At 35.8% G+C, this 16,483-nt stretch overlaps 1 protein-coding gene across 1 annotated transcript in view; it reads right to left on the bottom strand.

Moving 5' to 3' along the window:
* LOC140148198 (synapsin-like) overlaps positions 1–16,483 on the bottom strand; it is a 503,295-nt gene that overhangs the window by 145,860 nt on the left and 340,952 nt on the right. The window lies entirely within an intron of this gene.

Raw genomic sequence — 16,483 nt, 5'->3', positions numbered from 1 at the left:
ATAATCTTTAAGTCTATGTTTGAAAATAGCCAATGTTGGAGACTGTTTCAATGATTGATCAAGGGAGTTCCAGAGCAGGGCACCCTGGATCCGAAGGATATTTTCAGCCAGCCTGGTATTGGTAAGGGTTACGTGAAGGTCATTCGAGAAACGGGTGTCATGGGTGTGGATGTCTTTGTTGGTTATAAAATAGTCTGTGTCAGTAGTATGAGATGGTAGTAGGTCATGAAGGTAGTTGAACATAAATTGGGCAGTTTGGAAAATGTAAAGGTCATGGATTTTTAGCGTCCGGATAGACTTGAATAAGGGTCGGTGTGGGCGAGCCAAACGGAATAGGTACATGTTCTGATAATTTTCTTCTGCATTAAGAAAGCGTGTATGGAGATGGGAATTGTTTTGTCAGCCCAGATCATGGCACAGTAATTAAGATAGGGAAAACAAGGGTATTATAAAGAGTGATCAATGAATCAGAGGGAGAAATGGTCTAACCTTCCTAAATGATACCATTGTATTTCGAGACAATTTTTGTAACATGGGATGTGTGTGATTTCCACGACAGGTCGTCGTCTATTAGAATGCCAAGAAATTTAGTTACATTAACTTGTTCAATTAGCTTATCGTCAATGCAAATTTTAATAGTTGACGGGGAAAGGGGTATGTTTATTTTTAAATAACATGAAATTGGTTTTTTTGATATTTAAAGAAAGTTTGTTTAGTTTAAACCAGTCAGATATAACATTAAGTTCTTTGTTCAACTTTGACTCCAGTGATTTTTGGTCTTTATCCGAATAAATTATATTAGTATCATCTGCAAACATGATAAAAAGGAGATTAGAGGCGCATTTAGGAGGTCATTTATATACAATAAAAAGAGTAGGGGGCCTAAGATCGAACCTTGGGGAACCCCGCACTCAATTGGTAAGGTGGAAGAGCGATGTTGATTAAAAGCGACAAACTGCTTCCTATCATTGAGGTAATTTTGAATCCAAAGATTGGCAATGCCCCTAATACCATAATTATCAAGCTTGTTAATGAGAATTTGGTGATTTAACGTGTCGAATGCTTTACTTAAGTCTAAGAAAATTCCTACCGTGCAAAGCTTTTTGTCGAGGGATGTGACAATTTTATCGTATAATTTATTAATGGCCATATAAGTTGAAAGTTTTGGTCTAAAACCAAATTGGTCACTGGTAAGAATGTCATGTTTCTCGACAAAGTTAATGATCCTTTTGTAAATCAATTTCTCAAGAATTTTTGACAACGCAGGTAGAATGGAGATTGGCCTATAGTTATTAAATAAATATTTGTCGCCGGATTTAAAAATAGGGATTACTTTGGCAGTTTTAAAAATTGATGGAACAATGCCAGTGGACATGGAGTTATTGAAAATATGAACAATAGGACCGACAATTTTAGGCATGATTTGTTTGAGGAGGCTTGAACTTATACCGTCGACGCCACAACTGTTGCTTGATTTGAGAGATGAAGAAATATCTAGCACTTCCTCTTCCGTGGTGGGAGATAGGAAGATACTATGATTAAGTGAATTTGGATTGCTGAATTTGGTGTTGTTGGCGGAGGTATTTTACGCAGCAAGTGACGGACCAATGTTGGTGAAGAAGTCATTGAGTTTATTCTTAATTTGTACAGGGTCTTTGATTTCTGAACCATCACTATCAATGAAATGAGAAGGTGGCTTAGAGGATTTATTCCTGCCAAGAATGTGATTAAGGGTTTGCCACGTCTTCTTCATGTTGTTTTTGTGGGCGTCGAGCTCAGCAGTGATATGATTTTTCTTTGCGACTCTAAGGAGATGATTTAGTGTGTTACGGTATTTAGTATATTTAAGTTTATTGTCGTGGCTGGGATTTGATCGGTATTTCCTGAAAAGTTTATCTTTAGTGATTATTGAATTAATTAGTCCTATGGTTATCCAGGTTTCTTAGGTGTTTTACGTTTAGATTGCTTTATTGATTTGATAGGGCAGTGGATGTTATATAATTGAGATAACCTGTCGTGGAATTCATTAAAGGCGGTTTCGGATTGTCATCCTTGTAGACACAATCCCATTTTGTAGCGACAGACCGTGGAGGAATCCTTGATGTTATTGGGTTTTTAATTGACGCGTTTGCCTTGTTTGGAAATCTTGGCTGGGCCGTGTTGCGTTACTAGAATTAATATTGCGATTTTTTAATGAAAAGATTGGAAAATGGTCTGAGATGTCGGTAACTAGCACGCCAGAATCAATGCGACCCGAAGGATCATTAGTGATGATGTTATCGATGATCGTTGCAGAAGTTTCGGTAACACGGGTAGGCCTATCAATGGTTGGGAAAAAGCCATGTGAGAAAATCAGATTAATGAAATCGCTGACATAAGATTTGGTTTCAAATTTAAGCAAGTCGATATTGTAATCTCCCATGATGTAACAGGGCTTGCTTTCATTATTGACTGTATCAAGAACGCGTGAAAGCTCAGTATAAAAAAGAGTCCAGGATGACTGCATCAGGACGATAGATAATGCCAACGATTGTGTTTCTTTCAAGAGGGGTTTTGGAGTTGTTTATCTCAATGAAAACAGAGTAGCAATCTGGGCAGTCGATGTTGAGGTCAGGTCTAATTGTATAGTCAATATCGGGATCAATAAAAAGGGATGCCCGCCGCCGTTACGGCCATGACGAATAGAGTTTACAACACTATATCCTTCACCGACATCAACTAAATTAGAATCATCTTCACACCTGAACCAGGATTCAGAAAATCCATAAATGTGGAATTTGTGATTGATAGCGGAAAGATAATTGGTGATGTCGTTAGAGTGTTTATTCAAGCTACGGATATTATGATGAAATAAGGAAAGCTCAGGATAAGTGTTGCGCGCGGTTTTTAGTTTGTCATTTAGATCGTCACAAAGGTAGTAGTTACAATTGGGGCTTTGAATAGAGTCGATATTACAGTCATCATCAGAGGTCCCATACGGATCTCCAGATAATCTGTTCACAAGGCATTTTGCTTGATTCCGATAAATTATGCAAATTAGGTACTTAATTACCATATTTTGCACTGTAAATATAGGCTTAATCAAGTTGAGCGAGACCCTCTGGTCATGCTTATGTTTATTATGGCTGATAACCTTATAACTAGGCCCCTATATATGTACAAAAGTTACTAAAGCTTACACCACACATATTTCTCTAAACCAGCATATCGCTTTTTTTTATCAGTACCAGTATTAACCATAAAATCCCTTAACCACATGAAACTGCAAATCTTTATTTTAAGCATTCTAACCCGACATTTTCGTTCACATTCAAAAATAGTTCTCAAAACTTACACATGTGTTAAATATTACTAAATTTTTAAATGAATAAACAGACACATTACATTACACACTCATTACACTTTCTCAAGCCTATTATACTAAACTTGAACTCCCTCCAAATCACACTTTGATGAAAGGCCCAGTTGAAAACACCAATAGGTCAGTCAACTTGCACTTACAGCAGAGTCTATCATATACAATTAGATGAAATGTTGGGCATTGTGAAGTTGTTCATACATTTCAAAGTATGATGTGAGTATGACTGAAGAGGGTATAAGTTAGTCAAAAAAAGGGTCTTATTTGACTAATTAAAAATTAGTCATACAAGATATACATGTAATTCTTTTATTCAAGGAATGCTGAAATTATGTATTTATAATGCTAAAAGAACAGTAATATCATTTCACATTAATTTGCATCATTTCAACATATTTTTATGACTTATATAATATTCAATTTGTAAAGAATAAGAAATTGCATGAATAATGACGGATTTATGACTGCGATTTATCGCGATTTAATAAGTCATTTATGTGCATTACTAATTGATTACTAACTGAATGACTAATTAAATGACTAATTATTTATCAAAAATCTGATTTTTGATAAATAATTAGTCATTTAATTAGTCATTCAATTAGTAACGATTGCATCATGGCATCACATGGGATGCATGCACACTGGTTTTTCTTGATTTGATGAGGTTTTCTAGGGTCTTTCAATCATACTACTATATATCGCTCATTCTACAAAATCGGATGCAAATCCACTGTAAAAATTGAAAAAATTAAAGTTGTTCAAAAAGACCTGCTTTTTGTGTTTTTTAAAGTAAATGTATCAATACTTTCAGATGTAAAAGATTGCCAACACCACTTGCATATTTTTCTTTCAGGAAGTCATGATGTTTTTTAACACTAAAACTCAATGTAATGTGAGCTACATTACCGGCTACAAAATGGGCTGGTTTTACTTAATCCAAAGTCTTAAAAAGCAAACAAAAGATCACTTGAGTGAAATGTAAAACCGATTTCACCATTTCATAAAGATGCAAAAATGAGTGCGTAACGTAGCTCACAGTAACGTAGTTCACGTTTTAAAAATGTTTTTGATGTGATTTGCGAACGTTAGAACGTTATGTCGGTTAATTCTAATATTAAATGGGGTTCGATCACTGGTACCTATCACATATTATTAGGAAGTACATGTTATACAAGTGCATACTATGGAATCCTGGTAACGTAGCACACCAGTCTTAACATGGTTGGTCAAAATTTCAATGTTTACAACATTTCTATGAAAAAAATGCTACAGCATCACAATTTTTATTGTGATTTTTAAAAACCTATGAGTGTTTCCTTTCAAAAACCTCTGTTTTACTTCTTTCCAATAACGTGTGTTAAAAAGGGGTAACATAGCTCACAGCGTTTTGGTAGAAAGTGCAATTTATTTTAGAATTACACAAAGATGTTTTAATCACTCAAAAATAGTGTTGATATACAATATGATGGCGCATTATCTAATTAAAAAACATTAATATGTAAAGAAATCACATTTCTAGATTTGACACTTGAGCAGTGGAAACGCATTTTTAGCGATTTTTGAACCTTTGCAAGGGTTAACCAGGCTGAAGAAAGCATAGTATGAAAAACTATATGTCCGTGTAGATCTTGTTGAGTTCTACCAGAAAAACAACATAATTCATGCCCTAAATGCTTGACAAAGTGTTTGTGGACCAAAGAATGGGAAAAAGGCTATTGGCACCCGATTTTGTAGAATCAGCGATATACTGGGTTAAATGGACTTATCCTAATACTTCCAAAGGCTTTTATTATGGCATCTGTGATTGGTCAGTGAATGAGGCTGTTTTATTGAAATCTCATTTTGACCATCTCCAGGAGAACAATGCATTATGAACTGGGTCAAAGTTTTATGGCATTTTCCCCAAAATGTCCAAATTTTGTGGTGCAAACAGGGCCGTAGCAAGGTTGAAAAATGTGGGGCGGCCATCACAAATGTGGGGCGGCCAAATTACAAATTGAAATAAAGATATAAAGAAAAACATAACAAATTTCTCAAAAAGTGGGGCGGCCATGGCATCCCCGGCCGCCCGCTTGCTACGGCCCTGGGTGCAAACATCGAAACAGTGTATTTTATTGTGATTAAAACATAACATAACATGACATGACATGACATGACATGACATGACATGACATAACATAATAGGCATTTATTGAGCGCTTTACAACAAAAAACGGAGCGCTGTACAAGATTCAGTATCAGCTAGTATCCTACTGCATGCAAACAATTTCATCAGTACTTTCTTGGGCGAGATATCCCTCTCTCATAGTTTTTTCACAGACACAGCAATGTGTTAAGTATAAATTGACAGTGTTTTTGCCTAATACACCTCTGGGTGTACTTTTTGAGAATTTTTTTATGTTTTTCTTTATAGCTTTATTCCAATTTTGCTGCATATTTGTATTTTGGCCGCCCCGAATTTTGATAGCCGCCCCACATTTTTAAATCTTGCTATGGCTATGTGTTATATTATGTACCCCCACCACAAATGATCTGAAAACACACTGCATGTGCATGATTGTGCATGCTAGTATTTGACATGCAAAGACAACTCCAGAACAAAACTAATACTGTGCTTCCTCTAGCCCTATAACTTGTCAACCTCAATTTCAGATTTGAGAACACATAACTCAATCCTAATACAACATGCTTAACACCCAGATTCTTAGAAAGTGCTGGGGGAAATTAAATGTCATATTTAAACACTATCAATCTATAACAGCTTAGCCTGTGTGGGAAGGAGGTAATATACACGGCTAGGGAAGCACATTTCACAGGTATCACCCTGTAGGGTGTTTAAATGCTTCTGATGCTTTCTCAGAAATCTACACTCTGCTGTAAGTTCAATTCCTGGTATGTTTTCTTATCAAGCATGTGCTACTTACTTACCCAGCCAGTGGAAACTGCTATAAATAGGGTCTATGCTAAAGATATCACAAACCACAGCAAACACATAACATTTTTACAGATATCGGCGCCCACATAAAGTCAAGCGCCGCTCTGCAAAAATACATAGAGTCAGGCGCCGCTCTGCAAAAAATAGAGGGGGCACGCACCGGGTGTGCCCCCCCTCTAAATCCGCCCCTGTAAACTCTGCTTTTGTATACTTCATCAATCATATATTCTTGATCATTAAATTGATTGGTTAAAAGTGGATCACATGACCAATATAGATTTCTCCCATCCTTAAATATTACTGTAAATAGCATTTTCAGTGTCCCAGATGAGCTGTGCATAGGAGCTGCAAGCTGTAAATAGTACTCACTAAATGTAAAAGAGCGAAAACCCCACTTTTTAGCTCCATTCGAGCTGGAATTCACTCTCAAAGAGCCAAAATTGTTCCCTTGGCCATCAATGCATTTTCACTCTAGTCAGAGTGGGCTAAAATATTAATACAGCTTGATATCTTGGAGCCATAGCTGATGTTTGATGGTACAAAGTCACTTGTTTCAAAAGAAATTCACTCTTTTCTGAGTGAACAACCATTCACTCCTTGTTGATCGGTTTTGAATTCACTCTCTGAGCGATTTTACGATACACATGTGACCTAATTTGCATGCAAAGTTCTCTTTCGACTGCACCATGTTGTATGCCAATATTGAATGGAGGACCTGGGACAAGACAAAACAGTCTCCAAATGGCTGTAGAGAAATCAAGAGGATGATTTAAGGAAGCCCTATCATGCACTGCAAAAGTGTTATCACTAGAGTTTCAACTGCCACTTTACTTTTCAAATCCCATTGAATTCTGTGCAAAAGATGTTGTTTAAGAATTGTGTGTGTGTCATTATTACTTGGTCGATTTCAGAACAAAAGTGATGTATACATAAAGGATAATTCACACCTTCTGCAGATAACATAAAATGTGAAATCGACCAGCATTTTGAATGTTTTTTTATTGAAAATATATCGGTCCAAATTCAAATTTAACCATGTACGTCTATGCAGTGTGCGAGCAGTGGTGTCATGTTCACTCACACAGCTGTGCTAACCGCAAGTCAACACAGTGGCGTGTTGGGTAGTGCTTAAATCATCCTCTGAGAGAAATCAATACACTAAGGCCTGTTGCCCAAATATTCTTCTTATTCAAAAGTTTTGTGCGTCACACATTCACAACACGTGCATATCATGATGTCAGTGACGTTTGACAAATTTCAAGAGGACCTAAATTAACGCAAATGGTCAAAATGAGCAAATGAGGCTTACAAATCTAAAATGTACTGGCTGCCTTCAAGGGGGATGAGGGAGGGGTGCGATATGTCACACAAGGGGGTAGCTCATCATAAATATTACTAGCCAATTATGAAATCAGGCCCGTATCCAGGATTTTTTGTGGGGGGTGCTGATTTTGAAAAAGTGGACTTTTTTCCAAGGGGGGGGGGCAATTTTGTGAAAAGTGGACTTTCTTCCCCAAATTTAGATTTTTTTGATCAAAAAAGCTTTAAAAAAACAAATTTTTTGGCTCGCTACGCTCGCAAATTCTTAAATTTTTGTATACTTTTACAAATTTGGGGGGTGCATTGCACCCCTTGGCTACTGTATGAAATGGGCTGTTCTTGGCTTATATAAAGTAGTGCAATACTGTACAAGGGGATGTTTTCACGAGCAGTTATTCTCGCGATTTAGAGAGACATTTTCACGAATGTTATTTTCGTGATTACCAAGTCCTACCCTATAATAGTAATACATTGTTGCATATATTCATGAGGCGTTATTTTCGCGGTTCAAGCTCTAATCGAGAAATTCGTGAAAATTAAACCCTCGCGAAAATTTCCCCTTTTACAGTACTCAGATGTGATGTGGCAGATTTTTCATGTATTTGCAAGTGTAGTACTGATTGTTGGAAGTATACAATGTTAATAATTATTTACAAAATAGGTATGCTTTTAATGGTTTAAATAAAAGTCATTATAATTTAATTTAATCTAAGGCCCTTTCAGGGAAGTTAGGATTACTGGGTCATTACTAGTATCAATGATCATGCATAAAACCCTTTTCTACCTAAACCCATGAAAATAATGCTCCAAACTAGTGACATCATCATATCACAGGTCATATAGCAGTCATTTCTTGGTAAAGGATATTAAGAGGATGACCAGTGTTGACAGCATGCTATTTTGTCAATAGATACATTTTTCATGATATGCATCTTCACTCGTTATCATGGTAATAGCAAAGCAAAATATACCAGTTATTATGTCTCATTTGATTTTCTCTAAATAAAAGAAAGAAAGCCACTATTCTTTAGAAATAAAAGAAAGAAAGAAAGAAAGAAAGAAAGAAAGAAAGAAAGAAAGAAAGAAAGAAAGAAAGAAAGAAAGAAAGAAAGAAAGAAAGAAAGAAAGAAAGAAAGAAAGAAAGAAAGAAAGAAAGAAAAGAAAAGAACAAAGAAAGAAAGGGAGGAAAGGAAAGAAAAAAGGAAGGGCGGAAGGAAGGAAAGAAGAAAGAAAGGAAGGAAGATATTACAAAGAAGGAAGGAAATATAAATACATAAGACGTATAGAGTCTCTTTTATCTTTTCAGTTTCTGGAAGCCTATTATATGTGATTGGACACTACGAATCAGCCGTAAACTCAGCCCCCGGTCAATTTTGTTTTATTTCGTGTTTAGAAAATATATATCTTTTAAGCTTTAAAATAGTATATCGCTTGACTTCAAACGATATCCAGAAGCGGGGTTTATGGTTTGTTGAACTCTGCTCCTTCAACAAAATGATATCTTTTTTCGGTTCAACATGCATCTCTTTTTCCACATTGCTGGTAGGTAATAAAGTCATAATTGGCGGTCATTTCAAATCATCCCCAAGTCAACGAGGTTCAGGAAAGTCCTCTCATTGTTTATTGTTGGTTATACATACATACAAAATACAATGCAATATTGTAACCCACCACTCGAATAGGATTTAGCCAAAGCAAACAAAGACTAGAGCTAATTAATGATTCTATTATGTAGAAGATTATTATCCTCTTCAGCAATAGGATTATTGATTGGTTTAAACGCTATCAAATGAGAAACATGTCGCGCCTAATTGAGACACCTATGAATACGACCTTCACATAAATTTTGCACTGTATCTCAGAATACAATTGGCCGAGTTTACGTCTCATTCGTAGTGTCCGCTCACATATCATTCAGATATTCAGAGAGTTTAGCTGTAACTTGTAAATTGATAAGGTTTATGTATCAATTAGATAGGTTAGTAGTATTCGCAATTATAAGGGTGTTGTCAATCACACAATCTGTCAATAAAGGCTGGATAAGACAAGACTTGGGGTCCGGTGTCTGAAGTGGTCAAGCACCCCCTCGTTCTTGTCTCTCATTATAATAATTATATAGGCGCAGGATAGGCCTACACCAGGTTACTGACTGAAACATAAATTCACAAGTAAAAGCTAGTAAACATGCCCGTCTGCTTTGTGCATAATGAAAGTGGCATTTATTAACAAAGTTGAAATCATATTTTTGTTCATTATTTGATGAAGTGATGCAATCACCTAATGTTGGGGATAGAATGGAGGAACTGGCTCACCCCAGTGCTACATATATATTTTTGCATCATCAAAGACTGTTGATCTTGAAATCTACGGGCCCTTGTCATGGGCCCAAACTCAAATTAAAAACTTTGATGATGTTACTCTGGTCCACATTAATGTGACACTTACGACTTCAGACCCCCCCTCTCTCTCTTCCAATCTCACTTGCTCAATCAATCTGTGTTACTGGTTTCTTTATGTTTCTTTGTCATCTTTTTAATTGAATGCATAATATTAGCAACATAGATAACAATCACTTGCCACTCAGTATAAGTTGTGTTCACATTGTCGGACATACGCCCTGTAAAACTTGGTCGGTGCAAGGAGTAGCGGTAGGTGCTGCCAGGAGTAGGTGCAGTGTGAGCGATGGTCAGCGTAAGTTTCGTCAGGCGTACGTTCGACGATTAGCGAGCTTGACCTTTAAGTTTGACCTTTTGTTGGTCGGGACTAAAAGAAATTACATATCGTGTGGTTGATAAAGGTCACAGAAACACCGGAAGTGGAAGCCAATGTTTACGCTAACCAGAAGTGAATGCTTGGTGGAACTAGTCGGAGTAGTGCTAGGAGTAGGCTAGGTGTGGACACGTGGTAGGAGTAGGGAAAACATTTGTGAAATTTTAATCAATGTTAGCGTTTATAAGTTTACGCCAGGTGTAACTCAAAATGTGAACACGGCAATAAATGCATGATCTTTCATTGAAATTGATTTTCAATGAAATAATGCAAGTCCAAAACATCATCAGGTGATCATTGCAGCAAATTTAGAAATAATTGAATCCAAGCGAGGACACCCAACTGACCAGGGTCATTATCTGGACTAAAAATTAGTGTTCATTAAAACCCCAAAAGGGCTCCAAATGTCCAAATATTTTACACTGATACAGTTTACAATACAATGATTTAAAATGAATTAAGGGATCTTGATATCAAATTCATGGCTTGTCCTACAGGTTCACATATTATACATTTTTGACATTTTTTCAAGCAATCTGGATTGACAATCTATCACAAAGGTGGTTGTTTATTTGGTAAAATTGATCCTTTTGAAGATCTTCATCATCACATCATGATACAAAAGTGCTTACAAAATTCTAGCAAGTTGCTGATACTTCCCTGCATATGAGAACATTTGGTAAGTCTAAGAGCTGAAACAGAAAACATTTTTTAAATGGCTCTCAATTTTGTCCTGCTTTTGCTGGATTCAACCATATATTACTTTGACGTTTTATATTTTTGCTGATTCCGACTCAATTTCTATTTGGCTAGAACTCACTCTGATCCGGCCTAACCTGATCATGCCCCGATCTGATCTGCTTTCAGTCCGGATCGGTCCGGGTATTTACAATTTTCAGATTGCGCCGCAGGGTGTTAGCATGCATATGCAGCTTATGAAAATTATTTTCTTGTTAGCAAACTGGCATGAAATCTGTTGATAGTATGTGGCCGGCAATAGGAATACCAAAACACATTCTCCTCAGCAGGATAATGCTCTCCCAGTCCGTCACAACTATGCAGGAAATACAATGACTAGGAAGGCAATATTTAGTTGAAGATGCATGGGGCTGTGTAAATTGATAACCTGTTTAATGATAGTTTGGCACGTGGCATGCAGATTCTCCTGACACTCACCTTACATTGGGCCATACATCGTAGCAAATGGGGCAACCAATATACTCATCTAGAAGTTCTCAGTATTTATACATACTTCCATGTTTTATACTTATAAATGGAAATTTTATAATCCCAGGAATTGAACCACTGAGTTCTGTATATATATATCATGCCAATGCAGACTTTCAAATCTTTATCCTGAGGCCAAACTGAATATTTCTTTAAAAATAAACAACCTCCAGCAGTGTGATCAAAACAACCCAATGTAACTGTGTAAAGACACTAGTCATGTTCACACAGTCATAGAACTCTTGAGGATAGGTGTGCATGCTCAAGAATTAAAATTCCTTAAAGTCAATCCCTAAGTGTGTGTCCACACAACTCAATTGAAACCTAGAATCCTTGAGTTTTGCAATGCCTGATGACGTTAAATCTGGAATTTCTTAAGCTCAATGTGACATGCCAAATATATTTAAGCTAAGATCATAGATTAAGATTTATAACAACTATTTCAAACTGTTGGGATTTGGTAGTTCACAGCATCTTGCGAATGGTACATGTAGTGAGCTTTGGCAGAAATTGCATTGATCATTTCATAGCGAGTGTAGAAGAATTCAAATATCACAGATATACTTTTGTAGGTCCTGTGGTTCTAGAGTTATGTTGTAAAGAGGGCTGAAACACGACACTTTTGTAAAACTTACATAACTCATTCACAACAATAAATCAAGCAAGTTTTCAAAGTATATGATTTGTAGAATGAACTTTTGCAAAACATCAAAGTGTCAAAGCTCAGCTGTCTTTCATACAGCCGTAGCACTCAGGGAAATGGTGAAATCCTCAAGCTGTTTACATGGTTGATTTCCCTTAAGTTTTTGCCCACAAACTACATTGCTTTAGGAGCCCTGTGTGTGGACATGCCTACTATCTGCCATATCTTTCTAGGATGCAAGTGGGTGGAACAGAATTTTTCATCAGAAATATATGACATCACTTGTCCTGGCATAGCAATGTTATTGATAGTAAGTCAAATACTGCCCATGGCGCTGGAAGTTGTTGGTGAACGATAAAGAGATAAATTTAGAGAAAAAAATGTGCATACCATGCTCTGATGCCTACCCACACATAATAAAAATCCCTTTAAAAAGGGATGCGTCTGGTCCAGAGAAAAGATTGGATGCGTTGTGGTCATGGAAACAGACTTGACGAATCAGGATCCAAGTACTAGTATATTCTCATGACTTTTTATTAATCGACATAAATATAAAAATGAATATAGTTGGTGGTATTTAAAATTTTTTTGAGAATTATTACTTTTTATTGTTGATGGTATTGGACATAGGCCTATATGTACTCAAGTAGCAGCACCATGATAGCGACACTGTTTCATCTCGTTGACCCCATATAACCTGACCCCGAATGACCTCTGTTGATGACATTGATTAATTAATTATTTATTTAACTGACTACTCTTTCTTCTTTAAAAAGATTAATATTATAATGCAACCCTGGCACAAAATGGTATTATCCTAGTTGCGGCATGATAGTGGTACTGTTTCACCCCGTTGACCTCCATATGACCTTTGACCCCGGATGACTTCTGATTGATAACCTTTGACCTCGGATGGAATTAATTAATTAATTAATTAAATCAATTTATTTATTTATTTATTTATTTATTTATTTATTTATTTATTTATTTATTTATTTATTATTTATTTATTTATTTATTTATTTATTTATCTTAAAACTTTCTGTCTCCATTTATTAAGGGTTAATATATTTAACCAATCCCTGTCACAAAATTAATTAATTAATTAATTAATTAATTTATTAATTTATTAATTTATTAATTTATTAATTTATTAATTTATTAATTTATTAATTTATTAATTTATTAATTTAATTAATTTAATCTAGGCTGGTCAAAACCCATCTCTGCTTTCTCTGTCTCAGTATGTCAATGATCACTTTGTGAAATGAAGTGCATTACTTTACCAGCGTGCTTCACAATTTGTGTAATATAATTAGCGTTGGATTTTAGAGAACAAAAAATAGTTTCAAATTATACTATTTCATATCATTAAGTTTGTAGGAACATTATTACAAAAATTACAGCAATATAATGTAATACATTAATATTATGGCAACACACGACTATATTCATGTAATTTTGAAGCTGTATATCTTCTGATTTATTATATTGTACTTTCTAGCGTTGACCTATGAACCTATTATGGCCACAATAATTCTTCCTACTAAATTTATGACACCATAAAGAGTCATAAAAGGCTGGTCGGTCAAATCCCATCTCTGCCTCAGTATCAATGATCACTGTATGTATATCTTCAGCTGAGTTATAACAGATAACTTCTAGAATGTGTCACTGGAACTCCCTGGGGATTTAATCCCGACACTAAATGCATCTGGCCCCTTGGGGCCAGACGCGAAAACAAACCCAGAATCACAAACCAAAAATGTTGAAACCTAAAAATGCTCTAAGATTGAGTTGAACCCAAGTCTTCCAATAAAAATATACTATGTTGACATTTTTTTATATTCTTGTTGTAATGTTATCGGAATAATTATGTATATGAACTCAGGCCATGGTCATAATGAAGTGCACAAATATTTACAAGTTGTTACTTTTTGTCAAAAACTACTAGCAGAGTGTAACCACTCTGGTTTCTAAGAGTGTTTCGTACCCAGTACTTTCTCTCCCTATGAATAATAAAGGCACATACCGTATTGTTTGTAATAAACGCCCCCCTCCACTTTTTCTGTGAAAAATTGACAAAAATGCAAACATTTCCATGCCATATCGTGGAGGTAAGCTTAAAACTTGCATCAGTCATGTCAGTCACGATCGCTAAATTGCATGGAAAAATCTATTTTGACTCAACTCCCATCCATTTCATTGCCTAATTATGGTAAAATTTCACTAATCCCATGCACTTACAGGTGTAATTTTGTTGTATTTCGCACAAAATTGTAATTTTCAGTGAGCGCCGGCATCTTGTATGGTCGTAAATCCCTCCTTTTAAGAGGAGTACCATCGGGAAATTGAACCCGATTTTTAAGCTTTTTTCACTGACAATTCACTTCCAATAAACGCCCCCTTTTGGAAAAATGCAACGCCCAGGCGTTTATTACAAACAATACGGTTATAGTCTGTAGCACATGGCAGATAAAAATGAGTAGCCTATAATAAGAAAGTACAAATAATACTTTTCCAGGTATGGCAGATTTAATCAAGGATCAATATATTTAAATAAACAAAAACAAACAAAATACAGAATCACATAAAACAATTTGAACATGATTGAAAGTGCAAGCTAAACTTTTATTAACATGTTATATTCTTCAGGACTAAGACAGGTTAGCACTTGTTCAGTGCCTAGTATATCAGAATATGGGACCATGACAACCCCTCTCTGTCGGCGCTGGCGCGCCTCGCTGGCCGCTTCGCGCGCACCCCCCCCCTCGAGGAACTAGATCTAGTTCTAAGACAGGTGGCAACAAATACAATGAAAGCACTATGATAAACATAGAACCTGTACACATTATGGAATTTTCTTCTTTTGACAAATTTCAAATGAAGATTAAAAAGCATTTTTCCTTCGACAAAGATTAAAATTGCTTTGTTCAACAAAGCTAGCAAACTTGTTTTGATGAAGGAATACTTCGTTCTAGGAAGCTGTTTTTGTAATGTGTACACTTGCTTCATTCAACAAAGGAAAGTGATCATGTGACAAGTGACCCTCGCTAGCTTAGATCAAAGTTCATCACCACATCGGTCTCTATCACATGCGCTGTTGTAAAAATCTATCTGGCATCGTATTATTTTCAATATTTTAATTGGATTTTACCCATTTAGAAATGATTTTATTCAGTTATATATTAGTTTGGAAAGCAACTCATTAGAGCCATCATACATGCAGGGTGTCAGACGTAGATAGAAGATGAAGAATTGGCCTTAGTGAGGAAATACAATTGATGGTCAACGGTACAGCTCAAAATAAAGCTGTATATATCGCTGTATAATAAGCTTTGTTTGATCTTCGTTAATTTTCATGAAATGTACAGTGCACAGTGAAATGTCTTTGTTCGATCTTCGTTCAGCATAATGTGTATGCATGCTTAAAATTTGTTAATCAAGATTTTCTAATCTTCGTCGCAGCAAGATATTTTCTAATGTGAACAGGGTCATAGACTTTCATTAGGCAAAAAAAAAAAAAGGTCTGTTTGCCCTTTCAGCTCAAAATTTATTTAGGTTGGTGGGTTGATTTTTTTAAGGTCCCAAAGAATGCCGAAATCCTACTGGAACACACTTAATTTGTGAAAATTGTTCCAGCTTTTGTTATGATACTTTATAGCAAAGATTGGTGGAATTTGTGTTGCAATACATCCCAGTATGAAATTCCCTGGCATCCATCCAGCTACCATTTTTTCGTGCAAGGCGGTGGATTAGTGTTTGATATACAGCATTCATTAACATCTTTAGGTGAATATATTGGGTCTACACCCTTTAAGATCAAATCAAATATTTAATGCTGAGAACTTGCATCAAAAATGTTTAAACAGCTACATTTCCACTTTGAAAAAAAAAGCATCTGTGATTTTTGTTATTTTGGGGTCGGTCGAGAAAGGGCAATCAAACCTCTTTTTTTAGGCCTTAGCCTAATTCACCATTTGAATGGTGGTACATGTAGTTCTAATACTACCATATTCGTTCCGAATAAACTGGAACAAATACTAGTACAGTACTAGTAGTAGTATTTAAAAATTATTATACTTTTCACATAGTCTTGATTGTCTTTGTCTGTAACATTCCTATAGTATTTAATATAGGGGGTTACCCCTTCAGCTTTCAGTTATAAAATGGGATTTCTAAACATTTTTTTCCATTGGCCAGCGTATTCAATTGGTGATATGTCAAT

The sequence above is a fragment of the Amphiura filiformis genome, chromosome 3 (genome assembly GCF_039555335.1).
Source record: "Amphiura filiformis chromosome 3, Afil_fr2py, whole genome shotgun sequence".
NCBI lineage: Eukaryota > Metazoa > Echinodermata > Ophiuroidea > Amphilepidida > Amphiuridae > Amphiura > Amphiura filiformis.
Note: the sequence above shows the minus strand (reverse complement) of the source record. Positions and strands in the feature narration are given on the sequence as shown.